This window comes from Ranitomeya imitator, unplaced genomic scaffold (assembly GCF_032444005.1).
Source record: "Ranitomeya imitator isolate aRanImi1 unplaced genomic scaffold, aRanImi1.pri SCAFFOLD_24, whole genome shotgun sequence".
Classification (NCBI taxonomy): domain Eukaryota; kingdom Metazoa; phylum Chordata; class Amphibia; order Anura; family Dendrobatidae; genus Ranitomeya; species Ranitomeya imitator.
Genome location: NW_027194605.1, coordinates 335001 through 358167, shown reverse-complemented (window position 1 = coordinate 358167; position 23167 = coordinate 335001). Strand labels below are relative to the sequence as shown.

The 23167-nt window shown below is 41.4% G+C and overlaps 56 non-coding genes across 56 annotated transcripts; all 56 read right to left on the bottom strand.

The window, feature by feature from the left end:
* Positions 1–226: 226 nt before the first annotated feature.
* On the bottom strand, positions 227–299 carry TRNAV-UAC (transfer RNA valine (anticodon UAC)). Its single transcript has one exon. It is a non-coding gene; the product is annotated as a tRNA-Val (tRNA).
* A 225-nt stretch (positions 300–524) lies between these two features.
* TRNAV-CAC (transfer RNA valine (anticodon CAC)) lies at positions 525–597 on the bottom strand. The gene has a single exon. It is a non-coding gene; the product is annotated as a tRNA-Val (tRNA).
* Positions 598–683: 86 nt separating this feature from the next.
* On the bottom strand, positions 684–756 carry TRNAV-AAC (transfer RNA valine (anticodon AAC)). The gene has a single exon. It is a non-coding gene; the product is annotated as a tRNA-Val (tRNA).
* A 1362-nt stretch (positions 757–2118) lies between these two features.
* TRNAV-UAC (transfer RNA valine (anticodon UAC)) lies at positions 2119–2191 on the bottom strand. Its single transcript has one exon. It is a non-coding gene; the product is annotated as a tRNA-Val (tRNA).
* A 225-nt stretch (positions 2192–2416) lies between these two features.
* On the bottom strand, positions 2417–2489 carry TRNAV-CAC (transfer RNA valine (anticodon CAC)). The gene has a single exon. It is a non-coding gene; the product is annotated as a tRNA-Val (tRNA).
* Positions 2490–2575: 86 nt separating this feature from the next.
* On the bottom strand, positions 2576–2648 carry TRNAV-AAC (transfer RNA valine (anticodon AAC)). Its single transcript has one exon. It is a non-coding gene; the product is annotated as a tRNA-Val (tRNA).
* Positions 2649–3064: 416 nt separating this feature from the next.
* On the bottom strand, positions 3065–3137 carry TRNAV-UAC (transfer RNA valine (anticodon UAC)). The gene has a single exon. It is a non-coding gene; the product is annotated as a tRNA-Val (tRNA).
* Positions 3138–3362: 225 nt separating this feature from the next.
* Positions 3363–3435, bottom strand: TRNAV-CAC (transfer RNA valine (anticodon CAC)). Its single transcript has one exon. It is a non-coding gene; the product is annotated as a tRNA-Val (tRNA).
* Positions 3436–3521: 86 nt separating this feature from the next.
* TRNAV-AAC (transfer RNA valine (anticodon AAC)) lies at positions 3522–3594 on the bottom strand. Its single transcript has one exon. It is a non-coding gene; the product is annotated as a tRNA-Val (tRNA).
* A 714-nt stretch (positions 3595–4308) lies between these two features.
* Positions 4309–4381, bottom strand: TRNAV-CAC (transfer RNA valine (anticodon CAC)). The gene has a single exon. It is a non-coding gene; the product is annotated as a tRNA-Val (tRNA).
* An 86-nt stretch (positions 4382–4467) lies between these two features.
* Positions 4468–4540, bottom strand: TRNAV-AAC (transfer RNA valine (anticodon AAC)). Its single transcript has one exon. It is a non-coding gene; the product is annotated as a tRNA-Val (tRNA).
* A 714-nt stretch (positions 4541–5254) lies between these two features.
* Positions 5255–5327, bottom strand: TRNAV-CAC (transfer RNA valine (anticodon CAC)). The gene has a single exon. It is a non-coding gene; the product is annotated as a tRNA-Val (tRNA).
* An 86-nt stretch (positions 5328–5413) lies between these two features.
* Positions 5414–5486, bottom strand: TRNAV-AAC (transfer RNA valine (anticodon AAC)). The gene has a single exon. It is a non-coding gene; the product is annotated as a tRNA-Val (tRNA).
* A 417-nt stretch (positions 5487–5903) lies between these two features.
* Positions 5904–5976, bottom strand: TRNAV-UAC (transfer RNA valine (anticodon UAC)). Its single transcript has one exon. It is a non-coding gene; the product is annotated as a tRNA-Val (tRNA).
* A 225-nt stretch (positions 5977–6201) lies between these two features.
* TRNAV-CAC (transfer RNA valine (anticodon CAC)) lies at positions 6202–6274 on the bottom strand. The gene has a single exon. It is a non-coding gene; the product is annotated as a tRNA-Val (tRNA).
* Positions 6275–6360: 86 nt separating this feature from the next.
* Positions 6361–6433, bottom strand: TRNAV-AAC (transfer RNA valine (anticodon AAC)). Its single transcript has one exon. It is a non-coding gene; the product is annotated as a tRNA-Val (tRNA).
* Positions 6434–6849: 416 nt separating this feature from the next.
* On the bottom strand, positions 6850–6922 carry TRNAV-UAC (transfer RNA valine (anticodon UAC)). Its single transcript has one exon. It is a non-coding gene; the product is annotated as a tRNA-Val (tRNA).
* A 225-nt stretch (positions 6923–7147) lies between these two features.
* TRNAV-CAC (transfer RNA valine (anticodon CAC)) lies at positions 7148–7220 on the bottom strand. Its single transcript has one exon. It is a non-coding gene; the product is annotated as a tRNA-Val (tRNA).
* Positions 7221–7306: 86 nt separating this feature from the next.
* TRNAV-AAC (transfer RNA valine (anticodon AAC)) lies at positions 7307–7379 on the bottom strand. Its single transcript has one exon. It is a non-coding gene; the product is annotated as a tRNA-Val (tRNA).
* Positions 7380–7795: 416 nt separating this feature from the next.
* Positions 7796–7868, bottom strand: TRNAV-UAC (transfer RNA valine (anticodon UAC)). The gene has a single exon. It is a non-coding gene; the product is annotated as a tRNA-Val (tRNA).
* Positions 7869–8093: 225 nt separating this feature from the next.
* On the bottom strand, positions 8094–8166 carry TRNAV-CAC (transfer RNA valine (anticodon CAC)). Its single transcript has one exon. It is a non-coding gene; the product is annotated as a tRNA-Val (tRNA).
* Positions 8167–8252: 86 nt separating this feature from the next.
* TRNAV-AAC (transfer RNA valine (anticodon AAC)) lies at positions 8253–8325 on the bottom strand. Its single transcript has one exon. It is a non-coding gene; the product is annotated as a tRNA-Val (tRNA).
* A 416-nt stretch (positions 8326–8741) lies between these two features.
* On the bottom strand, positions 8742–8814 carry TRNAV-UAC (transfer RNA valine (anticodon UAC)). The gene has a single exon. It is a non-coding gene; the product is annotated as a tRNA-Val (tRNA).
* A 384-nt stretch (positions 8815–9198) lies between these two features.
* Positions 9199–9271, bottom strand: TRNAV-AAC (transfer RNA valine (anticodon AAC)). Its single transcript has one exon. It is a non-coding gene; the product is annotated as a tRNA-Val (tRNA).
* A 416-nt stretch (positions 9272–9687) lies between these two features.
* Positions 9688–9760, bottom strand: TRNAV-UAC (transfer RNA valine (anticodon UAC)). The gene has a single exon. It is a non-coding gene; the product is annotated as a tRNA-Val (tRNA).
* A 225-nt stretch (positions 9761–9985) lies between these two features.
* TRNAV-CAC (transfer RNA valine (anticodon CAC)) lies at positions 9986–10058 on the bottom strand. The gene has a single exon. It is a non-coding gene; the product is annotated as a tRNA-Val (tRNA).
* Positions 10059–10144: 86 nt separating this feature from the next.
* TRNAV-AAC (transfer RNA valine (anticodon AAC)) lies at positions 10145–10217 on the bottom strand. Its single transcript has one exon. It is a non-coding gene; the product is annotated as a tRNA-Val (tRNA).
* Positions 10218–10633: 416 nt separating this feature from the next.
* On the bottom strand, positions 10634–10706 carry TRNAV-UAC (transfer RNA valine (anticodon UAC)). The gene has a single exon. It is a non-coding gene; the product is annotated as a tRNA-Val (tRNA).
* A 384-nt stretch (positions 10707–11090) lies between these two features.
* On the bottom strand, positions 11091–11163 carry TRNAV-AAC (transfer RNA valine (anticodon AAC)). The gene has a single exon. It is a non-coding gene; the product is annotated as a tRNA-Val (tRNA).
* Positions 11164–11877: 714 nt separating this feature from the next.
* TRNAV-CAC (transfer RNA valine (anticodon CAC)) lies at positions 11878–11950 on the bottom strand. The gene has a single exon. It is a non-coding gene; the product is annotated as a tRNA-Val (tRNA).
* Positions 11951–12036: 86 nt separating this feature from the next.
* TRNAV-AAC (transfer RNA valine (anticodon AAC)) lies at positions 12037–12109 on the bottom strand. The gene has a single exon. It is a non-coding gene; the product is annotated as a tRNA-Val (tRNA).
* A 715-nt stretch (positions 12110–12824) lies between these two features.
* On the bottom strand, positions 12825–12897 carry TRNAV-CAC (transfer RNA valine (anticodon CAC)). The gene has a single exon. It is a non-coding gene; the product is annotated as a tRNA-Val (tRNA).
* An 86-nt stretch (positions 12898–12983) lies between these two features.
* On the bottom strand, positions 12984–13056 carry TRNAV-AAC (transfer RNA valine (anticodon AAC)). The gene has a single exon. It is a non-coding gene; the product is annotated as a tRNA-Val (tRNA).
* Positions 13057–13472: 416 nt separating this feature from the next.
* On the bottom strand, positions 13473–13545 carry TRNAV-UAC (transfer RNA valine (anticodon UAC)). Its single transcript has one exon. It is a non-coding gene; the product is annotated as a tRNA-Val (tRNA).
* A 225-nt stretch (positions 13546–13770) lies between these two features.
* Positions 13771–13843, bottom strand: TRNAV-CAC (transfer RNA valine (anticodon CAC)). Its single transcript has one exon. It is a non-coding gene; the product is annotated as a tRNA-Val (tRNA).
* An 86-nt stretch (positions 13844–13929) lies between these two features.
* Positions 13930–14002, bottom strand: TRNAV-AAC (transfer RNA valine (anticodon AAC)). Its single transcript has one exon. It is a non-coding gene; the product is annotated as a tRNA-Val (tRNA).
* Positions 14003–14717: 715 nt separating this feature from the next.
* Positions 14718–14790, bottom strand: TRNAV-CAC (transfer RNA valine (anticodon CAC)). Its single transcript has one exon. It is a non-coding gene; the product is annotated as a tRNA-Val (tRNA).
* Positions 14791–14876: 86 nt separating this feature from the next.
* TRNAV-AAC (transfer RNA valine (anticodon AAC)) lies at positions 14877–14949 on the bottom strand. Its single transcript has one exon. It is a non-coding gene; the product is annotated as a tRNA-Val (tRNA).
* A 714-nt stretch (positions 14950–15663) lies between these two features.
* TRNAV-CAC (transfer RNA valine (anticodon CAC)) lies at positions 15664–15736 on the bottom strand. Its single transcript has one exon. It is a non-coding gene; the product is annotated as a tRNA-Val (tRNA).
* Positions 15737–16609: 873 nt separating this feature from the next.
* TRNAV-CAC (transfer RNA valine (anticodon CAC)) lies at positions 16610–16682 on the bottom strand. Its single transcript has one exon. It is a non-coding gene; the product is annotated as a tRNA-Val (tRNA).
* An 86-nt stretch (positions 16683–16768) lies between these two features.
* TRNAV-AAC (transfer RNA valine (anticodon AAC)) lies at positions 16769–16841 on the bottom strand. Its single transcript has one exon. It is a non-coding gene; the product is annotated as a tRNA-Val (tRNA).
* A 713-nt stretch (positions 16842–17554) lies between these two features.
* Positions 17555–17627, bottom strand: TRNAV-CAC (transfer RNA valine (anticodon CAC)). Its single transcript has one exon. It is a non-coding gene; the product is annotated as a tRNA-Val (tRNA).
* Positions 17628–18500: 873 nt separating this feature from the next.
* Positions 18501–18573, bottom strand: TRNAV-CAC (transfer RNA valine (anticodon CAC)). Its single transcript has one exon. It is a non-coding gene; the product is annotated as a tRNA-Val (tRNA).
* An 86-nt stretch (positions 18574–18659) lies between these two features.
* TRNAV-AAC (transfer RNA valine (anticodon AAC)) lies at positions 18660–18732 on the bottom strand. Its single transcript has one exon. It is a non-coding gene; the product is annotated as a tRNA-Val (tRNA).
* Positions 18733–19148: 416 nt separating this feature from the next.
* TRNAV-UAC (transfer RNA valine (anticodon UAC)) lies at positions 19149–19221 on the bottom strand. The gene has a single exon. It is a non-coding gene; the product is annotated as a tRNA-Val (tRNA).
* Positions 19222–19446: 225 nt separating this feature from the next.
* Positions 19447–19519, bottom strand: TRNAV-CAC (transfer RNA valine (anticodon CAC)). Its single transcript has one exon. It is a non-coding gene; the product is annotated as a tRNA-Val (tRNA).
* An 86-nt stretch (positions 19520–19605) lies between these two features.
* On the bottom strand, positions 19606–19678 carry TRNAV-AAC (transfer RNA valine (anticodon AAC)). The gene has a single exon. It is a non-coding gene; the product is annotated as a tRNA-Val (tRNA).
* Positions 19679–20392: 714 nt separating this feature from the next.
* Positions 20393–20465, bottom strand: TRNAV-CAC (transfer RNA valine (anticodon CAC)). The gene has a single exon. It is a non-coding gene; the product is annotated as a tRNA-Val (tRNA).
* Positions 20466–20551: 86 nt separating this feature from the next.
* Positions 20552–20624, bottom strand: TRNAV-AAC (transfer RNA valine (anticodon AAC)). The gene has a single exon. It is a non-coding gene; the product is annotated as a tRNA-Val (tRNA).
* Positions 20625–21040: 416 nt separating this feature from the next.
* On the bottom strand, positions 21041–21113 carry TRNAV-UAC (transfer RNA valine (anticodon UAC)). Its single transcript has one exon. It is a non-coding gene; the product is annotated as a tRNA-Val (tRNA).
* A 225-nt stretch (positions 21114–21338) lies between these two features.
* Positions 21339–21411, bottom strand: TRNAV-CAC (transfer RNA valine (anticodon CAC)). Its single transcript has one exon. It is a non-coding gene; the product is annotated as a tRNA-Val (tRNA).
* An 86-nt stretch (positions 21412–21497) lies between these two features.
* TRNAV-AAC (transfer RNA valine (anticodon AAC)) lies at positions 21498–21570 on the bottom strand. The gene has a single exon. It is a non-coding gene; the product is annotated as a tRNA-Val (tRNA).
* Positions 21571–21986: 416 nt separating this feature from the next.
* On the bottom strand, positions 21987–22059 carry TRNAV-UAC (transfer RNA valine (anticodon UAC)). Its single transcript has one exon. It is a non-coding gene; the product is annotated as a tRNA-Val (tRNA).
* Positions 22060–22284: 225 nt separating this feature from the next.
* On the bottom strand, positions 22285–22357 carry TRNAV-CAC (transfer RNA valine (anticodon CAC)). Its single transcript has one exon. It is a non-coding gene; the product is annotated as a tRNA-Val (tRNA).
* Positions 22358–22443: 86 nt separating this feature from the next.
* Positions 22444–22516, bottom strand: TRNAV-AAC (transfer RNA valine (anticodon AAC)). Its single transcript has one exon. It is a non-coding gene; the product is annotated as a tRNA-Val (tRNA).
* A 575-nt stretch (positions 22517–23091) lies between these two features.
* Positions 23092–23164, bottom strand: TRNAV-AAC (transfer RNA valine (anticodon AAC)). The gene has a single exon. It is a non-coding gene; the product is annotated as a tRNA-Val (tRNA).
* Between the last annotated feature and the right edge of the window lie 3 nt (positions 23165–23167).

Below are 23167 nucleotides of genomic sequence, written 5' to 3'. Positions count from 1 at the left end.
ATCTCATGCCTTTGTCCAAAAGCCAAAAAGAAAGAGAAAAAGCAAGTAGATGCCTGCTTTCGCACCTTGATCCTATCAGGTGTTACTTGAACTAGAAAAACGTATACAATGTCAAAAACACACACTCTTGACAAAAGCAGACGCATGTAGAAATCATCAAAGGGGTAAAAATGATGCTGATTACATCAACAATATACACTTGTGATCAAAATAAAGAGAAACCGCATGCTTCTGCCCGGGATCGAACCGGAGACCTTTCGCGTGTAAAGCGAACGTGATAACCACTACACTACAGAAACTAGATAACAGACGTTACTGGGCTCACGACAAGCAATCGAGATCAAGAACTGAAAGTCAATAGCTTTGTCAGCAAAGCATTATGGCATGTTTCTGCCCAGTTTTGAACTGGGGACCTTTCGCGTGTTAGGCGAATGTGATAACCACTACACTACAGAAACGGAACGAAAAAGGTTACTGTGGTCATGGCAAGGAATAAAGTTCAAGGATTGAAAGTCAAAATGCATTGTTTCTGCCCAGTTTCGAACTGGGGACCTTTCGCGTGTGAGGCGAACGTGATAACCACTACACTACAGAAACTAGATGAAAGACGTTACTGGGCTCACGACAAGCAATCGAGATCAAGAACTGAAAGTCAATAGCTTTGTCAGCAAAGCATAATGGCGTGTTTCTGCCCAGTTTTGAACTGGGGACCTTTCGCGTGTTAGGCGAACGTGATAACCACTACACTACAGAAACTCCGTGCTAAGCTCAAACTGTTCAAACACACCGAAATGAAATTGAAAAAAAATGATCCAGCCAAACTCAACAGGTCTTCCTCTATGTCTGAACACAGGACAAAGTGCACTTTTCAACCAAGGAACCTTTCATTTGTCAGACTACTGAAAAAAAGAAAAAACATGGAAACAAAACCATTTTGCAAAAAAAAATCTCATGCCTTTGTCCAAAAGCCAAAAAGAAAGAGAAAAAGCAAGTAGATGCCGGCTTTCGCACCTTGATCCTATCAGGTGTTACTTGAACTAGAAAAACGTATACAATGTCAAAAACACACACTCTTGACAAAAGCAGACGCATGTAGAAATCATCAAAGGGGTAAAAATGATGCTGATTACATCAACAATATACACTTGTGATCAAAATAAAGAGAAACCGCATGCTTCTGCCTGGGATCGAACCGGAGACCTTTCGCGTGTAAAGCGAACGTGATAACCACTACACTACAGAAACTAGATAACAGACGTTACTGGGCTCACGACAAGCAATCGAGATCAAGAACTGAAAGTCAATAGCTTTGTCAGCAAAGCATTATGGCATGTTTCTGCCCAGTTTTGAACTGGGGACCTTTCGCGTGTTAGGCGAATGTGATAACCACTACACTACAGAAACGGAACGAAAAAGGTTACTGTGGTCATGGCAAGGAATAAAGATCAAGGATTGAAAGTCAAAATGCATTGTTTCTGCCCAGTTTCGAACTGGGAACCTTTCGCGTGTGAAGCGAACGTGATAACCACTACACTACAGAAACTAGATGAAAGACGTTACTGGGCTCACGACAAGCAATCGAGATCAAGAACTGAAAGTCAATAGCTTTGTCAGCAAAGCATAATGGCGTGTTTCTGCCCAGTTTTGAACTGGGGACCTTTCGCGTGTTAGGCGAGCGTGATAACCACTACACTACAGAAACTCCGTGCTAAGCTCAAACTGTTCAAACACACCGAAATGAAATTGAAAAAAAATGATCCAGCCAAACTCAACAGGTCTTCCTCTATGTCTGAACACAGGACAAAGTGCACTTTTCAACCAAGGAACCTTTCATTTGTCAGACTACTGGAAAAAAGAAAAAACATGGAAACAAAACCATTTTGCAAAAAAAAATCTCATGCCTTTGTCCAAAAGCCAAAAAGAAAGAGAAAAAGCAAGTAGATGCCTGCTTTCGCACCTTGATCCTATCAGGTGTTACTTGAACTAGAAAAACGTATACAATGTCAAAAACACACACTCTTGACAAAAGCAGACGCATGTAGAAATCATCAAAGGGGTAAAAATGATGCTGATTACATCAACAATATACACTTGTGATCAAAATAAAGAGAAACCGTATGCTTCTGCCCGGGATCGAACCGGAGACCTTTCGCGTGTAAAGCGAACGTGATAACCACTACACTACAGAAACTAGATAACAGACGTTACTGGGCTCACGACAAGCAATCGAGATCAAGAACTGAAAGTCAATAGCTTTGTCAGCAAAGCATTATGGCATGTTTCTGCCCAGTTTTGAACTGGGGACCTTTCGCGTGTTAGGCGAATGTGATAACCACTACACTACAGAAACGGAACGAAAAAGGTTACTGTGGTCATGGCAAGGAATAAAGATCAAGGATTGAAAGTCAAAATGCATTGTTTCTGCCCAGTTTCGAACTGGGGACCTTTCGCGTGTGAGGCGAACGTGATAACCACTACACTACAGAAACTAGATGAAAGACGTTACTGGGCTCACGACAAGCAATCGAGATCAAGAACTGAAAGTCAATAGCTTTGTCAGCAAAGCATAATGGCGTGTTTCTGCCCAGTTTTGAACTGGGGACCTTTCGCGTGTTAGGCGAACGTGATAACCACTACACTACAGAAACTCCGTGCTAAGCTCAAACTGTTCAAACACACCGAAATGAAATTGAAAAAAAATGATCCAGCCAAACTCAACAGGTCTTCCTCTATGTCTGAACACAGGACAAAGTGCACTTTTCAACCAAGGAACCTTTCATTTGTCAGACTACTGAAAAAAAGAAAAAACATGGAAACAAAACCATTTTGCAAAAAAAAATCTCATGCCTTTGTCCAAAAGCCAAAAAGAAAGAGAAAAAGCAAGTAGATGCCTGCTTTCGCACCTTGATCCTATCAGGTGTTACTTGAACTAGAAAAACGTATACAATGTCAAAAACACACACTCTTGACAAAAGCAGACGCATGTAGAAATCATCAAAGGGGTAAAAATGATGCTGATTACATCAACAATATACACTTGTGATCAAAATAAAGAGAAACCGCATGCTTCTGCCCGGGATCGAACCGGAGACCTTTCGCGTGTAAAGCGAACGTGATAACCACTACACTACAGAAACTAGATAACAGACGTTACTGGGCTCACGACAAGCAATCGAGATCAAGAACTGAAAGTCAATAGCTTTGTCAGCAAAGCATTATGGCATGTTTCTGCCCAGTTTTGAACTGGGGACCTTTCGCGTGTTAGGCGAATGTGATAACCACTACACTACAGAAACGGAACGAAAAAGGTTACTGTGGTCATGGCAAGGAATAAAGATCAAGGATTGAAAGTCAAAATGCATTGTTTCTGCCCAGTTTCGAACTGGGGACCTTTCGCGTGTGAGGCGAACGTGATAACCACTACACTACAGAAACTAGATGAAAGACGTTACTGGGCTCACGACAAGCAATCGAGATCAAGAACTGAAAGTCAATAGCTTTGTCAGCAAAGCATAATGGCGTGTTTCTGCCCAGTTTTGAACTGGGGACCTTTCGCGTGTTAGGCGAACGTGATAACCACTACACTACAGAAACTCCGTGCTAAGCTCAAACTGTTCAAACACACCGAAATGAAATTGAAAAAAAATGATCCAGCCAAACTCAACAGGTCTTCCTCTATGTCTGAACACAGGACAAAGTGCACTTTTCAACCAAGGAACCTTTCATTTGTCAGACTACTGAAAAAAAGAAAAAACATGGAAACAAAACCATTTTGCAAAAAAAAATCTCATGCCTTTGTCCAAAAGCCAAAAAGAAAGAGAAAAAGCAAGTAGATGCCTGCTTTCGCACCTTGATCCTATCAGGTGTTACTTGAACTAGAAAAACGTATACAAGGTCAAAAACACACACTCTTGACAAAAGCAGACGCATGTAGAAATCATCAAAGGGGTAAAAATGATGCTGATTACATCAACAATATACACTTGTGATCAAAATAAAGAGAAACCGCATGCTTCTGCCCGGGATCGAACCAGAGACCTTTCGCGTGTAAAGCGAACGTGATAACCACTACACTACAGAAACTAGATAACAGACGTTACTGGGCTCACGACAAGCAATCGAGATCAAGAACTGAAAGTCAATAGCTTTGTCAGCAAAGCATTATGGCATGTTTCTGCCCAGTTTTGAACTGGGGACCTTTCGCGTGTTAGGCGAATGTGATAACCACTACACTACAGAAACGGAACGAAAAAGGTTACTGTGGTCATGGCAAGGAATAAAGATCAAGGATTGAAAGTCAAAATGCATTGTTTCTGCCCAGTTTCGAACTGGGGACCTTTCGCGTGTGAGGCGAACGTGATAACCACTACACTACAGAAACTAGATGAAAGACGTTACTGGGCTCACGACAAGCAATCGAGATCAAGAACTGAAAGTCAATAGCTTTGTCAGCAAAGCATAATGGCGTGTTTCTGCCCAGTTTTGAACTGGGGACCTTTCGCGTGTTAGGCGAACGTGATAACCACTACACTACAGAAACTCCGTGCTAAGCTAAAACTGTTCAAACACACCGAAATGAAATTGAAAAAAAATGATCCAGCCAAACTCAACAGGTCTTCCTCTATGTCTGAACACAGGACAAAGTGCACTTTTCAACCAAGGAACCTTTCATTTGTCAGACTACTGAAAAAAAGAAAAAACATGGAAACAAAACCATTTTGCAAAAAAAAATCTCATGCCTTTGTCCAAAAGCCAAAAAGAAAGAGAAAAAGCAAGTAGATGCCTGCTTTCGCACCTTGATCCTATCAGGTGTTACTTGAACTAGAAAAACGTATACAATGTCAAAAACACACACTCTTGACAAAAGCAGACGCATGTAGAAATCATCAAAGGGGTAAAAATGATGCTGATTACATCAACAATATACACTTGTGATCAAAATAAAGAGAAACCGAATGCTTCTGGCCGGGATCGAACCGGAGACCTTTCTCGTGTAAAGCGAACGTGATAACCACTACACTACAGAAACTAGATAACAGACGTTACTGGGCTCACGACAAGCAATCGAGATCAAGAACTGAAAGTCAATAGCTTTGTCAGCAAAGCATTATGGCATGTTTCTGCCCAGTTTTGAACTGGGGACCTTTCGCGTGTTAGGCGAATGTGATAACCACTACACTACAGAAACGGAACGAAAAAGGTTACTGTGGTCATGGCAAGGAATAAAGATCAAGGATTGAAAGTCAAAATGCATTGTTTCTGCCCAGTTTCGAACTGGGGACCTTTCGCGTGTGAGGCGAACGTGATAACCACTACACTACAGAAACTAGATGAAAGACGTTACTGAGCTCACGACAAGCAATCGAGATCAAGAACTGAAAGTCAATAGCTTTGTCAGCAAAGCATAATGGCGTGTTTCTGCCCAGTTTTGAACTGGGGACCTTTCGCGTGTTAGGCGAACGTGATAACCACTACACTACAGAAACTCCGTGCTAAGCTCAAACTGTTCAAACACACCGAAATGAAATTGAAAAAAAAATGATCCAGCCAAACTCAACAGGTCTTCCTCTATGTCTGAACACAGGACAAAGTGCACTTTTCAACCAAGGAACCTTTCATTTGTCAGACTACTGAAAAAAAGAAAAAACATGGAAACAAAACCATTTTGCAAAAAAAAATCTCATGCCTTTGTCCAAAAGCCAAAAAGAAAGAGAAAAAGCAAGTAGATGCCTGCTTTCGCACCTTGATCCTATCAGGTGTTACTTGAACTAGAAAAACGTATACAATGTCAAAAACACACACTCTTGACAAAAGCAGACGCATGTAGAAATCATCAAAGGGGTAAAAATGATGCTGATTACATCAACAATATACACTTGTGATCAAAATAAAGAGAAACCGCATGCTTCTGCCCGGGATCGAACCGGAGACCTTTCGCGTGTAAAGCGAACGTGATAACCACTACACTACAGAAACTAGATAACAGACGTTACTGGGCTCACGACAAGCAATCGAGATCAAGAACTGAAAGTCAATAGCTTTGTCAGCAAAGCATTATGGCATGTTTCTGCCCAGTTTTGAACTGGGGACCTTTCGCGTGTTAGGCGAATGTGATAACCACTACACTACAGAAACGGAACGAAAAAGGTTACTGTGGTCATGGCAAGGAATAAAGATCAAGGATTGAAAGTCAAAATGCATTGTTTCTGCCCAGTTTCGAACTGGGGACCTTTCGCGTGTGAGGCGAACGTGATAACCACTACACTACAGAAACTAGATGAAAGACGTTACTGGGCTCACGACAAGCAATCGAGATCAAGAACTGAAAGTCAATAGCTTTGTCAGCAAAGCATAATGGCGTGTTTCTGCCCAGTTTTGAACTGGGGACCTTTCGCGTGTTAGGCGAACGTGATAACCACTACACTACAGAAACTCCATGCTAAGCTCAAACTGTTCAAACACACCGAAATGAAATTGAAAAATAATGATCCAGCCAAACTCAACAGGTCTTCCTCTATGTCTGAACACAGGACAAAGTGCACTTTTCAACCAAGGAACCTTTCATTTGTCAGACTACTGAAAAAAAGAAAAAACACGGAAACAAAACCATTTTGCAAAAAAAAATCTCATGCCTTTGTCCAAAAGCCAAAAAGAAAGAGAAAAAGCAAGTAGATGCCTGCTTTCGCACCTTGATCCTATCAGGTGTTACTTGAACTAGAAAAACGTATACAATGTCAAAAACACACACTCTTGACAAAAGCAGACGCATGTAGAAATCATCAAAGGGGTAAAAATGATGCTGATTACATCAACAATATACACTTGTGATCAAAATAAAGAGAAACCGCATGCTTCTGCCCGGGATCGAACCGGAGACCTTTCGCGTGTAAAGCGAACGTGATAACCACTACACTACAGAAACTGGATACCAGACGTTACTGGGCTCACGACAAGCAATCGAGATCAAGAACTGAAAGTCAATAGCTTTGTCAGCAAAGCATTATGGCATGTTTCTGCCCAGTTTTGAACTGGGGACCTTTCGCGTGTTAGGCGAATGTGATAACCACTACACTACAGAAACGGAACGAAAAAGGTTACTGTGGTCATGGCAAGGAATAAAGTTCAAGGATTGAAAGTCAAAATGCATTGTTTCTGCCCAGTTTCGAACTGGGGACCTTTCGCGTGTGAGGCGAACGTGATAACCACTACACTACAGAAACTAGATGAAAGACGTTACTGGGCTCACGACAAGCAATCGAGATCAAGAACTGAAAGTCAATAGCTTTGTCAGCAAAGCATAATGGCGTGTTTCTGCCCAGTTTTGAACTGGGGACCTTTCGCGTGTTAGGCGAACGTGATAACCACTACACTACAGAAACTCCGTGCTAAGCTCAAACTGTTCAAACACACCGAAATGAAATTGAAAAAAAATGATCCAGCCAAACTCAACAGGTCTTCCTCTATGTCTGAACACAGGACAAAGTGCACTTTTCAACCAAGGAACCTTTCATTTGTCAGACTACTGAAAAAAAGAAAAAACATGGAAACAAAACCATTTTGCAAAAAAAAATCTCATGCCTTTGTCCAAAAGCCAAAAAGAAAGAGAAAAAGCAAGTAGATGCCTGCTTTCGCACCTTGATCCTATCAGGTGTTACTTGAACTAGAAAAACGTATACAATGTCAAAAACACACACTCTTGACAAAAGCAGACGCATGTAGAAATCATCAAAGGGGTAAAAATGATGCTGATTACATCAACAATATACACTTGTGATCAAAATAAAGAGAAACCGCATGCTTCTGCCCGGGATCGAACCGGAGACCTTTCGCGTGTAAAGCGAACGTGATAACCACTACACTACAGAAACTAGATAACAGACGTTACTGGGCTCACGACAAGCAATCGAGATCAAGAACTGAAAGTCAATAGCTTTGTCAGCAAAGCATTATGGCATGTTTCTGCCCAGTTTTGAACTGGGGACCTTTCGCGTGTTAGGCGAATGTGATAACCACTACACTACAGAAACGGAACGAAAAAGGTTACTGTGGTCATGGCAAGGAATAAAGATCAAGGATTGAAAGTCAAAATGCATTGTTTCTGCCCAGTTTCGAACTGGGGACCTTTCGCGTGTGAGGCGAACGTGATAACCACTACACTACAGAAACTAGATGAAAGACGTTACTGGGCTCACGACAAGCAATCGAGATCAAGAACTGAAAGTCAATAGCTTTGTCAGCAAAGCATAATGGCGTGTTTCTGCCCAGTTTTGAACTGGGGACCTTTCGCGTGTTAGGCGAACGTGATAACCACTACACTACAGAAACTCCGTGCTAAGCTCAAACTGTTCAAACACACCGAAATGAAATTGAAAAAAAATGATCCAGCCAAACTCAACAGGTCTTCCTCTATGTCTGAACACAGGACAAAGTGCACTTTTCAACCAAGGAACCTTTCATTTGTCAGACTACTGGAAAAAAGAAAAAACATGGAAACAAAACCATTTTGCAAAAAAAAATCTCATGCCTTTGTCCAAAAGCCAAAAAGAAAGAGAAAAAGCAAGTAGATGCCTGCTTTCGCACCTTGATCCTATCAGGTGTTACTTGAACTAGAAAAACGTATACAATGTCAAAAACACACACTCTTGACAAAAGCAGACGCATGTAGAAATCATCAAAGGGGTAAAAATGATGCTGATTACATCAACAATATACACTTGTGATCAAAATAAAGAGAAACCGCATGCTTCTGCCCGGGATCGAACCGGAGACCTTTCGCGTGTAAAGCGAACGTGATAACCACTACACTACAGAAACTAGATAACAGACGTTACTGGGCTCACGACAAGCAATCGAGATCAAGAACTGAAAGTCAATAGCTTTGTCAGCAAAGCATTATGGCATGTTTCTGCCCAGTTTTGAACTGGGGACCTTTCGCGTGTTAGGCGAATGTGATAACCACTACACTACAGAAAAGGAACGAAAAAGATTACTGTGGTCATGGCAAGGAATAAAGATCAAGGATTGAAAGTCAAAATGCATTGTTTCTGCCCAGTTTCGAACTGGGAACCTTTCGCGTGTGAGGCGAACGTGATAACCACTACACTACAGAAACTAGATGAAAGACGTTACTGGGCTCACGACAAGCAATCGAGATCAAGAACTGAAAGTCAATAGCTTTGTCAGCAAAGCATAATGGCGTGTTTCTGCCCAGTTTTGAACTGGGGACCTTTCGCGTGTTAGGCGAACGTGATAACCACTACACTACAGAAACTCCGTGCTAAGCTCAAACTGTTCAAACACACCGAAATGAAATTGAAAAAAAATGATCCAGCCAAACTCAACAGGTCTTCCTCTATGTCTGAACACAGGACAAAGTGCACTTTTCAACCAAGGAACCTTTCATTTGTCAGACTACTGAAAAAAAGAAAAAACATGGAAACAAAACCATTTTGCAAAAAAAAATCTCATGCCTTTGTCCAAAAGCCAAAAAGAAAGAGAAAAAGCAAGTAGATGCCTGCTTTCGCACCTTGATCCTATCAGGTGTTACTTGAACTAGAAAAACGTATACAATGTCAAAAACACACACTCTTGACAAAAGCAGACGCATGTAGAAATCATCAAAGGGGTAAAAATGATGCTGATTACATCAACAATATACACTTGTGATCAAAATAAAGAGAAACCGCATGCTTCTGCCCGGGATCGAACCGGAGACCTTTCGCGTGTAAAGCGAACGTGATAACCACTACACTACAGAAACTAGATAACAGACGTTACTGGGCTCACGACAAGCAATCGAGATCAAGAACTTAAAGTCAATAGCTTTGTCAGCAAAGCATTATGGCATGTTTCTGCCCAGTTTTGAACTGGGGACCTTTCGCGTGTTAGGCGAATGTGATAACCACTACACTACAGAAACGGAACGAAAAAGGTTACTGTGGTCATGGCAAGGAATAAAGATCAAGGATTGAAAGTCAAAATGCATTGTTTCTGCCCAGTTTCGAACTGGGGACCTTTCGCGTGTGAGGCGAACGTGATAACCACTACACTACAGAAACTAGATGAAAGACGTTACTGGGCTCACGACAAGCAATCGAGATCAAGAACTGAAAGTCAATAGCTTTGTCAGCAAAGCATAATGGCGTGTTTCTGCCCAGTTTTGAACTGGGGACCTTTCGCGTGTTAGGCGAACGTGATAACCACTACACTACAGAAACTCCGTGCTAAGCTCAAACTGTTCAAACACACCGAAATGAAATTGAAAAAAAATGATCCAGCCAAACTCAACAGGTCTTCCTCTATGTCTGAACACAGGACAAAGTGCACTTTTCAACCAAGGAACCTTTCATTTGTCAGACTACTGAAAAAAAGAAAAAACATGGAAACAAAACCATTTTGCAAAAAAAAATCTCATGCCTTTGTCCAAAAGCCAAAAAGAAAGAGAAAAAGCAAGTAGATGCCTGCTTTCGCACCTTGATCCTATCAGGTGTTACTTGAACTAGAAAAACGTATACAATGTCAAAAACACACACTCTTGACAAAAGCAGACGCATGTAGAAATCATCAAAGGGGTAAAAATGATGCTGATTACATCAACAATATACACTTGTGATCAAAATAAAGAGAAACCGCATGCTTCTGCCCGGGATCGAACCGGAGACCTTTCGCGTGTAAAGCGAACGTGATAACCACTACACTACAGAAACTAGATAACAGACGTTACTGGGCTCACGACAAGCAATCGAGATCAAGAACTGAAAGTCAATAGCTTTGTCAGCAAAGCATTATGGCATGTTTCTGCCCAGTTTTAAACTGGGGACCTTTCGCGTGTTAGGCGAATGTGATAACCACTACACTACAGAAACGGAACGAAAAAGGTTACTGTGGTCATGGCAAGGAATAAAGATCAAGGATTGAAAGTCAAAATGCATTGTTTCTGCCCAGTTTCGAACTGGGAACCTTTCGCGTGTGAGGCGAACGTGATAACCACTACACTACAGAAACTAGATGAAAGACGTTACTGGGCTCACGACAAGCAATCGAGATCAAGAACTGAAAGTCAATAGCTTTGTCAGCAAAGCATAATGGCGTGTTTCTGCCCAGTTTTGAACTGGGGACCTTTCGCGTGTTAGGCGAACGTGATAACCACTACACTACAGAAACTCCGTGCTAAGCTCAAACTGTTCAAACACACCGAAATGAAATTGAAAAAAAATGATCCAGCCAAACTCAACAGGTCTTCCTCTATGTCTGAACACAGGACAAAGTGCACTTTTCAACCAAGGAACCTTTCATTTGTCAGACTACTGAAAAAAAGAAAAAACATGGAAACAAAACCATTTTGCAAAAAAAAATCTCATGCCTTTGTCCAAAAGCCAAAAAGAAAGAGAAAAAGCAAGTAGATGCCTGCTTTCGCACCTTGATCCTATCAGGTGTTACTTGAACTAGAAAAACGTATACAATGTCAAAAACACACACTCTTGACAAAAGCAGACGCATGTAGAAATCATCAAAGGGGTAAAAATGATGCTGATTACATCAACAATATACACTTGTGATCAAAATAAAGAGAAACCGCATGCTTCTGCCCGGGATCAAACCGGAGACCTTTCGCGTGTAAAGCGAACGTGATAACCACTACACTACAGAAACTAGATAACAGACATTACTGGGCTCACGACAAGCAATCGAGATCAAGAACTGAAAGTCAATAGCTTTGTCAGCAAAGCATTATGGCATGTTTCTGCCCAGTTTTGAACTGGGGACCTTTCGCGTGTTAGGCGAATGTGATAACCACTACACTACAGAAACGGAACGAAAAAGGTTACTGTGGTCATGGCAAGGAATAAAGATCAAGGATTGAAAGTCAAAATGCATTGTTTCTGCCCAGTTTCGAACTGGGGACCTTTCGCGTGTGAGGCGAACGTGATAACCACTACACTACAGAAACTAGATGGAAGACGTTACTGGGCTCACGACAAGCAATCGAGATCAAGAACTGAAAGTCAATAGCTTTGTCAGCAAAGCATAATGGCGTGTTTCTGCCCAGTTTTGAACTGGGGACCTTTCGCGTGTTAGGCGAACGTGATAACCACTACACTACAGAAACTCCGTGCTAAGCTCAAACTGTTCAAACACACCGAAATGAAATTGAAAAAAAATGATCCAGCCAAACTCAACAGGTCTTCCTCTATGTCTGAACACAGGACAAAGTGCACTTTTCAACCAAGGAACCTTTCATTTGTCAGACTACTGAAAAAAAGAAAAAAACATGGAAACAAAACCATTTTGCAAAAAAAAATCTCATGCCTTTGTCCAAAAGCCAAAAAGAAAGAGAAAAAGCAAGTAGATGCCTGCTTTCGCACCTTGATCCTATCAGGTGTTACTTGAACTAGAAAAACGTATACAATGTCAAAAACACACACTCTTGACAAAAGCAGACGCATGTAGAAATCATCAAAGGGGTAAAAATGATGCTGATTACATTAACAATATACACTTGTGATCAAAATAAAGAGAAACTGCATGCTTCTGCCCGGGATCGAAACGGAGACCTTTCGCGTGTAAAGCGAACGTGATAACCACTACACTACAGAAACTAGATAACAGACGTTACTGGGCTCACGACAAGCAATCGAGATCAAGAACTGAAAGTCAATAGCTTTGTCAGCAAAGCATTATGGCATGTTTCTGCCCAGTTTTGAACTGGGGACCTTTCGCGTGTTAGGCGAATGTGATAACCACTACACTACAGAAACGGAACGAAAAAGGTTACTGTGGTCATGGCAAGGAATAAAGTTCAAGGATTGAAAGTCAAAATGCATTGTTTCTGCCCAGTTTCGAACTGGGGACCTTTCGCGTGTGAGGCGAACGTGATAACCACTACACTACAGAAACTAGATGAAAGACGTTACTGGGCTCACGACAAGCAATCGAGATCAAGAACTGAAAGTCAATAGCTTTGTCAGCAAAGCATAATGGCGTGTTTCTGCCCAGTTTTGAACTGGGGACCTTTCGCGTGTTAGGCGAACGTGATAACCACTACACTACAGAAACTCCGTGCTAAGCTCAAACTGTTCAAACACACCGAAATGAAATTGAAAAAAAATGATCCAGCCAAACTCAACAGGTCTTCCTCTATGTCTGAACACAGGTCAAAGTGCACTTTTCAACCAAGGAACCTTTCATTTGTCAGACTACTGAAAAAAAGAAAAAACATGGAAACAAAACCATTTTGCAAAAAAAAATCTCATGCCTTTGTCCAAAAGCCAAAAAGAAAGAGAAAAAGCAAGTAGATGCCTGCTTTCGCACCTTGATCCTATCAGGTGTTACTTGAACTAGAAAAACGTATACAATGTCAAAAACACACACTCTTGACAAAAGCAGACGCATGTAGAAATCATCAAAGGGGTAAAAATGATGCTGATTACATCAACAATATACACTTGTGATCAAAATAAAGAGAAACCGCATGCTTCTGCCCGGGATCGAACCGGAGACCTTTCGCGTGTAAAGCGAACGTGATAACCACTACACTACAGAAACTAGATAACAGACGTTACTGGGCTCACGACAAGCAATCGAGATCAAGAACTGAAAGTCAATAGCTTTGTCAGCAAAGCATTATGGCATGTTTCTGCCCAGTTTTGAACTGGGGACCTTTCGCGTGTTAGGCGAATGTGATAACCACTACACTACAGAAACGGAACGAAAAAGGTTACTGTGGTCATGGCAAGGAATAAAGATCAAGGATTGAAAGTCAAAATGCATTGTTTCTGCCCAGTTTCGAACTGGGGACCTTTCGCGTGTGAGGCGAACGTGATAACCACTACACTACAGAAACTAGATGAAAGACGTTACTGGGCTCACGACAAGCAATCGAGATCAAGAACTGAAAGTCAATAGCTTTGTCAGCAAAGCATAATGGCGTGTTTCTGCCCAGTTTTGAACTGGGGACCTTTCGCGTGTTAGGCGAACGTGATAACCACTACACTACAGAAACTCCGTGCTAAGCTCAAACTGTTCAAACACACCGAAATGAAATTGAAAAAAAATGATCCAGCCAAACTCAACAGGTCTTCCTCTATGTCTGAACACAGGACAAAGTGCACTTTTCAACCAAGGAACCTTTCATTTGTCAGACTACTGAAAAAAAGAAAAAACATGGAAACAAAACCATTTTGCAAAAAAAAATCTCATGCCTTTGTCCAAAAGCCAAAAAGAAAGAGAAAAAGCAAGTAGATGCCTGCTTTCGCACCTTGATCCTATCAGGTGTTACTTGAACTAGAAAAACGTATACAATGTCAAAAACACACACTCTTGACAAAAGCAGACGCATGTAGAAATCATCAAAGGGGTAAAAATGATGCTGATTACATCAACAATATACACTTGTGATCAAAATAAAGAGAAAACCGCATGCTTCTGCCCGGGATCGAACCGGAGACCTTTCGCGTATAAAGCGAACGTGATAACCACTACACTACAGAAACTAGATAACAGACGTTACTGGGCTCATGACAAGCAATCGAGATCAAGAACTGAAAGTCAATAGCTTTGTCAGCAAAGCATTATGGCATGTTTCTGCCCAGTTTTGAACTGGGGACCTTTCGCGTGTTAGGCGAATGTGATAACCACTACACTACAGAAACGGAACGAAAAAGGTTACTGTGGTCATGGCAAGGAATAAAGATCAAGGATTGAAAGTCAAAATGCATTGTTTCTGCCCAGTTTCGAACTGGGGACCTTTCGCGTGTGAGGCGAACGTGATAACCACTACACTACAGAAACTAGATGAAAGACGTTACTGGGCTCACGACAAGCAATCGAGATCAAGAACTGAAAGTCAATAGCTTTGTCAGCAAAGCATAATGGCGTGTTTCTGCCCAGTTTTGAACTGGGGACCTTTCGCGTGTTAGGCGAACGTGATAACCACTACACTACAGAAACTCCGTGCTAAGCTCAAACTGTTCAAACACACCGAAATGAAATTGAAAAAAAATGATCCAGCCAAACTCAACAGGTCTTCCTCTATGTCTGAACACAGGACAAAGTGCACTTTTCAACCAAGGAACCTTTCATTTGTCAGACTACTGAAAAAAAGAAAAAACATGGAAACAAAACCATTTAGCAAAAAAAAATCTCATGCCTTTGTCCAAAAGCCAAAAAGAAAGAGAAAAAGCAAGTAGATGCCTGCTTTCGCACCTTGATCCTATCAGGTGTTACTTGAACTAGAAAAACGTATACAATGTCAAAAACACACACTCTTGACAAAAGCAGACGCATGTAGAAATCATCAAAGGGGTAAAAATGATGCTGATTACATCAACAATATACACTTGTGATCAAAATAAAGAGAAACCGCATGCTTCTGCCCGGGATCGAACCGGAGAACTTTCGCGTGTAAAGCGAACGTGATAACCACTACACTACAGAAACTAGATAACAGACGTTACTGGGCTCACGACAAGCAATCGAGATCAAGAACTGAAAGTCAATAGCTTTGTCAGCAAAGCGTTATGGCATGTTTCTGCCCAGTTTTGAACTGGGGACCTTTCGCGTGTTAGGCGAATGTGATAACCACTACACTACAGAAACGGAACGAAAAAGGTTACTGTGGTCATGGCAAGGAATAAAGATCAAGGATTGAAAGTCAAAATGCATTGTTTCTGCCCAGTTTCGAACTGGGGACCTTTCGCGTGTGAGGCGAACGTGATAACCACTACACTACAGAAACTAGATGAAAGACGTTACTGGGCTCACGACAAGCAATCGAGATCAAGAACTGAAAGTCAATAGCTTTGTCAGCAAAGCATAATGGCGTGTTTCTGACCAGTTTTGAACTGGGGACCTTTCGCGTGTTAGGCGAACGTGATAACCACTACACTACAGAAACTCCGTGCTAAGCTCAAACTGTTCAAACACACCGAAATGAAATTGAAAAAAAATGATCCAGCCAAACTCAACAGGTCTTCCTCTATGTCTGAACACAGGACAAAGTGCACTTTTCAACCAAGGAACCTTTCATTTGTCAGACTACTGAAAAAAAGAAAAAACATGGAAACAAAACCATTTTGCAAAAAAAAATCTCATGCCTTTGTCCAAAAGCCAAAAAGAAAGAGAAAAAGCAAGTAGATGCCTGCTTTCGCACCTTGATCCTATCAGGTGTTACTTGAACTAGAAAAACGTATACAATGTCAAAAACACACACTCTTGACAAAAGCAGACGCATGTAGAAATCATCAAAGGGGTAAAAATGATGCTGATTACATCAACAATATACACTTGTGATCAAAATAAAGAGAAACCGCATGCTTCTGCCCGGGATCAAACCGGAGACCTTTCGCGTGTAAAGCGAACGTGATAACCACTACACTACAGAAACTAGATAACAGACGTTACTGGGCTCACGACAAGCAATCGAGATCAAGAACTGAAAGTCAATAGCTTTGTCAGCAAAGCGTTATGGCATGTTTCTGCCCAGTTTTGAACTGGGGACCTTTCGCGTGTTAGGCGAATGTGATAACCACTACACTACAGAAACGGAACGAAAAAGGTTACTGTGGTCATGGCAAGGAATAAAAAACAAGGATTGAAAGTCAAAATGCATTGTTTCTGCCCAGTTTCGAACTGGGGACCTTTCGCGTGTGAGGCGAACGTGATAACCACTACACTACAGAAACTAGATGAAAGACGTTACTGGGCTCACGACAAGCAATCGAGATCAAGAACTGAAAGTCAATAGCTTTGTCAGCAAAGCATAATGGCGTGTTTCTGCCCAGTTTTGAACTGGGGACCTTTCGCGTGTTAGGCGAACGTGATAACCACTACACTACAGAAACTCCGTGCTAAGCTCAAACTGTTCAAACACACCGAAATGAAATTAAAAAAAATGATCCAGCCAAACTCAACAGGTCTTCCTCTATGTCTGAACACAGGACAAAGTGCACTTTTCAACCAAGGAACCTTTCATTTGTCAGACTACTGAAAAAAAGAAAAAACATGGAAACAAAACCATTTAGCAAAAAAAAATCTCATGCCTTTGTCCAAAAGCCAAAAAGAAAGAGAAAAAGCAAGTAGATGCCTGCTTTCGCACCTTGATCCTATCAGGTGTTACTTGAACTAGAAAAACGTATACAATGTCAAAAACACACACTCTTGACAAAAGCAGACGCATGTAGAAATCATCAAAGGGGTAAAAATGATGCTGATTACATCAACAATATACACTTGTGATCAAAATAAAGAGAAACCGCATGCTTCTGCCCGGGATCGAACCGGAGAACTTTCGCGTGTAAAGCGAACGTGATAACCACTACACTACAGAAACTAGATAACAGACGTTACTGGGCTCACGACAAGCAATCGAGATCAAGAACTGAAAGTCAATAGCTTTGTCAGCAAAGCGTTATGGCATGTTTCTGCCCAGTTTTGAACTGGGGACCTTTCGCGTGTTAGGCGAATGTGATAACCACTACACTACAGAAACGGAACGAAAAAGGTTACTGTGGTCATGGCAAGGAATAAAGATCAAGGATTGAAAGTCAAAATGCATTGTTTCTGCCCAGTTTCGAACTGGGGACCTTTCGCGTGTGAGGCGAACGTGATAACCACTACACTACAGAAACTAGATGAAAGACGTTACTGGGCTCACGACAAGCAATCGAGATCAAGAACTGAAAGTCAATAGCTTTGTCAGCAAAGCATAATGGCGTGTTTCTGACCAGTTTTGAACTGGGGTCCTTTCGCGTGTTAGGCGAACGTGATAACCACTACACTACAGAAACTCCGTGCTAAGCTCAAACTGTTCAAACACACCGAAATGAAATTGAAAAAAAATGATCCAGCCAAACTCAACAGGTCTTCCTCTATGTCTGAACACAGGACAAAGTGCACTTTTCAACCAAGGAACCTTTCATTTGTCAGACTACTGAAAAAAAGAAAAAACATGGAAACAAAACCATTTTGCAAAAAAAAATCTCATGCCTTTGTCCAAAAGCCAAAAAGAAAGAGAAAAAGCAAGTAGATGCCTGCTTTCGCACCTTGATCCTATCAGGTGTTACTTGAACTAGAAAAACGTATACAATGTCAAAAACACACACTCTTGACAAAAGCAGACGCATGTAGAAATCATCAAAGGGGTAAAAATGATGCTGATTACATCAACAATATACACTTGTGATCAAAATAAAGAGAAACCGCATGCTTCTGCCCGGGATCAAACCGGAGACCTTTCGCGTGTAAAGCGAACGTGATAACCACTACACTACAGAAACTAGATAACAGACGTTACTGGGCTCACGACAAGCAATCGAGATCAAGAACTGAAAGTCAATAGCTTTGTCAGCAAAGCGTTATGGCATGTTTCTGCCCAGTTTTGAACTGGGGACCTTTCGCGTGTTAGGCGAATGTGATAACCACTACACTACAGAAACGGAACGAAAAAGGTTACTGTGGTCATGGCAAGGAATAAAAAACAAGGATTGAAAGTCAAAATGCATTGTTTCTGCCCAGTTTCGAACTGGGGACCTTTCGCGTGTGAGGCGAACGTGATAACCACTACACTACAGAAACTAGATGAAAGACGTTACTGGGCTCACGACAAGCAATCGAGATCAAGAACTGAAAGTCAATAGCTTTGTCAGCAAAGCATAATGGCGTGTTTCTGCCCAGTTTTGAACTGGGGACCTTTCGCGTGTTAGGCGAACGTGATAACCACTACACTACAGAAACTCCGTGCTAAGCTCAAACTGTTCAAACACACCGAAATGAAATTGAAAAAAAATGATCCAGCCAAACTCAACAGGTCTTCCTCTATGTCTGAACACAGGACAAAGTGCACTTTTCAACCAAGGAACCTTTCATTTGTCAGACTACTGAATAAAAGAAAAAACATGGAAACAAAACCATTTTGCAAAAAAAAATCTCATGCCTTTGTCCAAAAGCCAAAAAGAAAGAGAAAAAGCAAGTAGATGCCTGCTTTCGCACCTTGATCCTATCAGGTGTTACTTGAACTAGAAAAACGTATACAATGTCAAAAACACACACACTTGACAAAAGCAGACGCATGTAGAAATCATCAAAGGGGTAAAAATGATGCTGATTACATCAACAATATACACTTGTGATCAAAATAAAGAGAAACCGCATGCTTCTGCCCGGGATCGAACCGGAGACCTTTCGCGTGTAAAGCGAACGTGATAACCACTACACTACAGAAACTAGATAACAGACGTTACTGGGCTCACGACAAGCAATCGAGATCAAGAACTGAAAGTCAATAGCTTTGTCAGCAAAGCATTATGGCATGTTTCTGCCCAGTTTTGAACTGGGGACCTTGCGCGTGTTAGGCGAATGTGATAACCACTACACTACAGAAACGGAACGAAAAAGGTTACTGTGGTCATGGCAAGGAATAAAGATCAAGGATTGAAAGTCAAAATGCATTGTTTCTGCCCAGTTTCGAACTGGGGACCTTTCGCGTGTGAGGCGAACGTGATAACCACTACACTACAGAAACTAGATGAAAGACGTTACTGGGCTCACGACAAGCAATCGAGATCAAGAACTGAAAGTCAATAGCTTTGTCAGCAAAGCATAATGGCGTGTTTCTGCCCAGTTTTGAACTGGGGACCTTTCGCGTGTTAGGCGAACGTGATAACCACTACACTACAGAAACTCCGTGCTAAGCTCAAACTGTTCAAACACACCAAAATGAAATTGAAAAAAAATGATCCAGCCAAACTCAACAGGTCTTCCTCTATGTCTGAACACAGGACAAAGTGCACTTTTCAACCAAGGAACCTTTCATTTGTCAGACTACTGAAAAAAAGAAAAAACATGGAAACAAAACCATTTTGCAAAAAAAAATCTCATGCCTTTGTCCAAAAGCCAAAAAGAAAGAGAAAAAGCAAGTAGATGCCTGCTTTCGCACCTTGATCCTATCAGGTGTTACTTGAACTAGAAAAACGTATACAATGTCAAAAACACACACTCTTGACAAAAGCAGACGCATGTAGAAATCATCAAAGGGGTAAAAATGATGCTGATTACATCAACAATATACACTTGTGATCAAAATAAAGAGAAACCGCATGCTTCTGCCCGGGATCGAACCGGAGACCTTTCGCATGTAAAGCGAACGTGATAACCACTACACTACAGAAACTAGATAACAGACGTTACTGGGCTCACGACAAGCAATCGAGATCAAGAACTGAAAGTCAATAGCTTTGTCAGCAAAGCATTATGGCATGTTTCTGCCCAGTTTTGAACTGGGGACCTTTCGCGTGTTAGGCGAATGTGATAACCACTACACTACAGAAACGGAACGAAAAAGGTTACTGTGGTCATGGCAAGGAATAAAGATCAAGGATTGAAAGTCAAAATGCATTGTTTCTGCCCAGTTTCGAACTGGGGACCTTTCGCGTGTGAGGCGAACGTGATAACCACTACACTACAGAAACTAGATGAAAGACGTTACTGGGCTCACGACAAGCAATCGAGATCAAGAACTGAAAGTCAATAGCTTTGTCAGCAAAGCATAATGGCGTGTTTCTGCCCAGTTTTGAACTGGGGACCTTTCGCGTGTTAGGCGAACGTGATAACCACTACACTACAGAAACTCCGTGCTAAGCTCAAACTGTTCAAACACACCGAAATGAAATTGAAAAAAAATGATCCAGCCAAACTCAACAGGTCTTCCTCTATGTCTGAACACAGGACAAAGTGCACTTTTCAACCAAGGAACCTTTCATTTGTCAGACTACTGAAAAAAAGAAAAAACATGGAAACAAAACCATTTTGCAAAAAAAAATCTCATGCCTTTGTCCAAAAGCCAAAAAGAAAGAGAAAAAGCAAGTAGATGCCTGCTTTCGCACCTTGATCCTATCAGGTGTTACTTGAACTAGAAAAACGTATACAATGTCAAAAACACACACTCTTGACAAAAGCAGACGCATGTAGAAATCATCAAAGGGGTAAAAATGATGCTGATTACATCAACAATATACACTTGTGATCAAAATAAAGAGAAACCGCATGCTTCTGCCCGGGATCGAACCGGAGACCTTTCGCGTGTAAAGCGAACGTGATAACCACTACACTACAGAAACTAGATAACAGACGTTACTGGGCTCACGACAAGCAATCGAGATCAAGAACTGAAAGTCAATAGCTTTGTCAGCAAAGCATTATGGCATGTTTCTGCCCAGTTTTGAACTGGGGACCTTTCGCGTGTTAGGCGAATGTGATAACCATTACACTACAGAAACGGAACGAAAAAGGTTACTGTGGTCATGGCAAGGAATAAAGATCAAGGATTGAAAGTCAAAATGCATTGTTTCTGCCCAGTTTCGAACTGGGGACCTTTCGCGTGTGAGGCGAACGTGATAACCACTACACTACAGAAACTAGATGAAAGACGTTACTGGGCTCACGACAAGCAATCGAGATCAAGAACTGAAAGTCAATAGCTTTGTCAGCAAAGCATAATGGCGTGTTTCTGCCCAGTTTTGAACTGGGGACCTTTCGCGTGTTAGGCGAACGTGATAACCACTACACTACAGAAACTCCGTGCTAAGCTCAAACTGTTCAAACACACCGAAATGAAATTGAAAAAAAATGATCCAGCCAAACTCAACAGGTCTTCCTCTATGTCTGAACACAGGACAAAGTGCACTTTTCAACCAAGGAACCTTTCATTTGTCAGACTACTGAAAAAAAGAAAAAACATGGAAACAAAACCATTTTGCAAAAAAAAATCTCATGCATTTGTCCAAAAGCCAAAAAGAAAGAGAAAAAGCAAGTAGATGCCTGCTTTCGCACCTTGATCCTATCAGGTGTTACTTGAACTAGAAAAACGTATACAATGTCAAAAACACACACTCTTGACAAAAGCAGACGCATGTAGAAATCATCAAAGGGGTAAAAATGATGCTGATTACATCAACAATATACACTTGTGATCAAAATAAAGAGAAACCGCATGCTTCTGCCCGGGATCGAACCGGAGACCTTTCGCGTGTAAAGCGAACGTGATAACCACTACACTACAGAAACTAGATAACAGACGTTACTGGGCTCACGACAAGCAATCGAGATCAAGAACTGAAAGTCAATAGCTTTGTCAGCAAAGCATTATGGCATGTTTCTGCCCAGTTTTGAACTGGGGACCTTTCGCGTGTTAGGCGAATGTGATAACCACTACACTACAGAAACGGAACGAAAAAGGTTACTGTGGTCATGGCAAGGAATAAAGATCAAGGATTGAAAGTCAAAATGCATTGTTTCTGCCCAGTTTCGAACTGGGGACCTTTCGCGTGTGAGGCGAACGTGATAACCACTACACTACAGAAACTAGATGAAAGACGTTACTGGGCTCACGACAAGCAATCGAGATCAAGAACTGAAAGTCAATAGCTTTGTCAGCAAAGCATAATGGCGTGTTTCTGCCCAGTTTTGAACTGGGGACCTTTCGCGTGTTAGGCGAACGTGATAACCACTACACTACAGAAACTCCGTGCTAAGCTCAAACTGTTCAAACACACCAAAATGAAATTGAAAAAAAATGATCCAGCCAAACTCAACAGGTCTTCCTCTATGTCTGAACACAGGACAAAGTGCACTTTTCAACCAAGGAACCTTTCATTTGTCAGACTACTGAAAAAAAGAAAAAACATGGAAACAAAACCATTTTGCAAAAAAAAATCTCATGCCTTTGTCCAAAAGCCAAAAAGAAAGAGAAAAAGCAAGTAGATGCCTGCTTTCGCACCTTGATCCTATCAGGTGTTACTTGAACTAGAAAAACGTATACAATGTCAAAAACACACACTCTTGACAAAAGCAGACGCATGTAGAAATCATCAAAGGGGTAAAAATGATGCTGATTACATCAACAATATACACTTGTGATCAAAATAAAGAGAAACCGCATGCTTCTGCCCGGGATCGAACCGGAGACCTTTCACGTGTAAAGCGAACGTGATAACCACTACACTACAGAAACTAGATAACAGACGTTACTGGGCTCACGACAAGCAATCGAGATCAAGAACTGAAAGTCAATAGCTTTGTCAGCAAAGCATTATGGCATGTTTCTGCCCAGTTTTGAACTGGGGACCTTTCGCGTGTTAGGCGAACGTGATAACCACTACACTACAGAAACTAG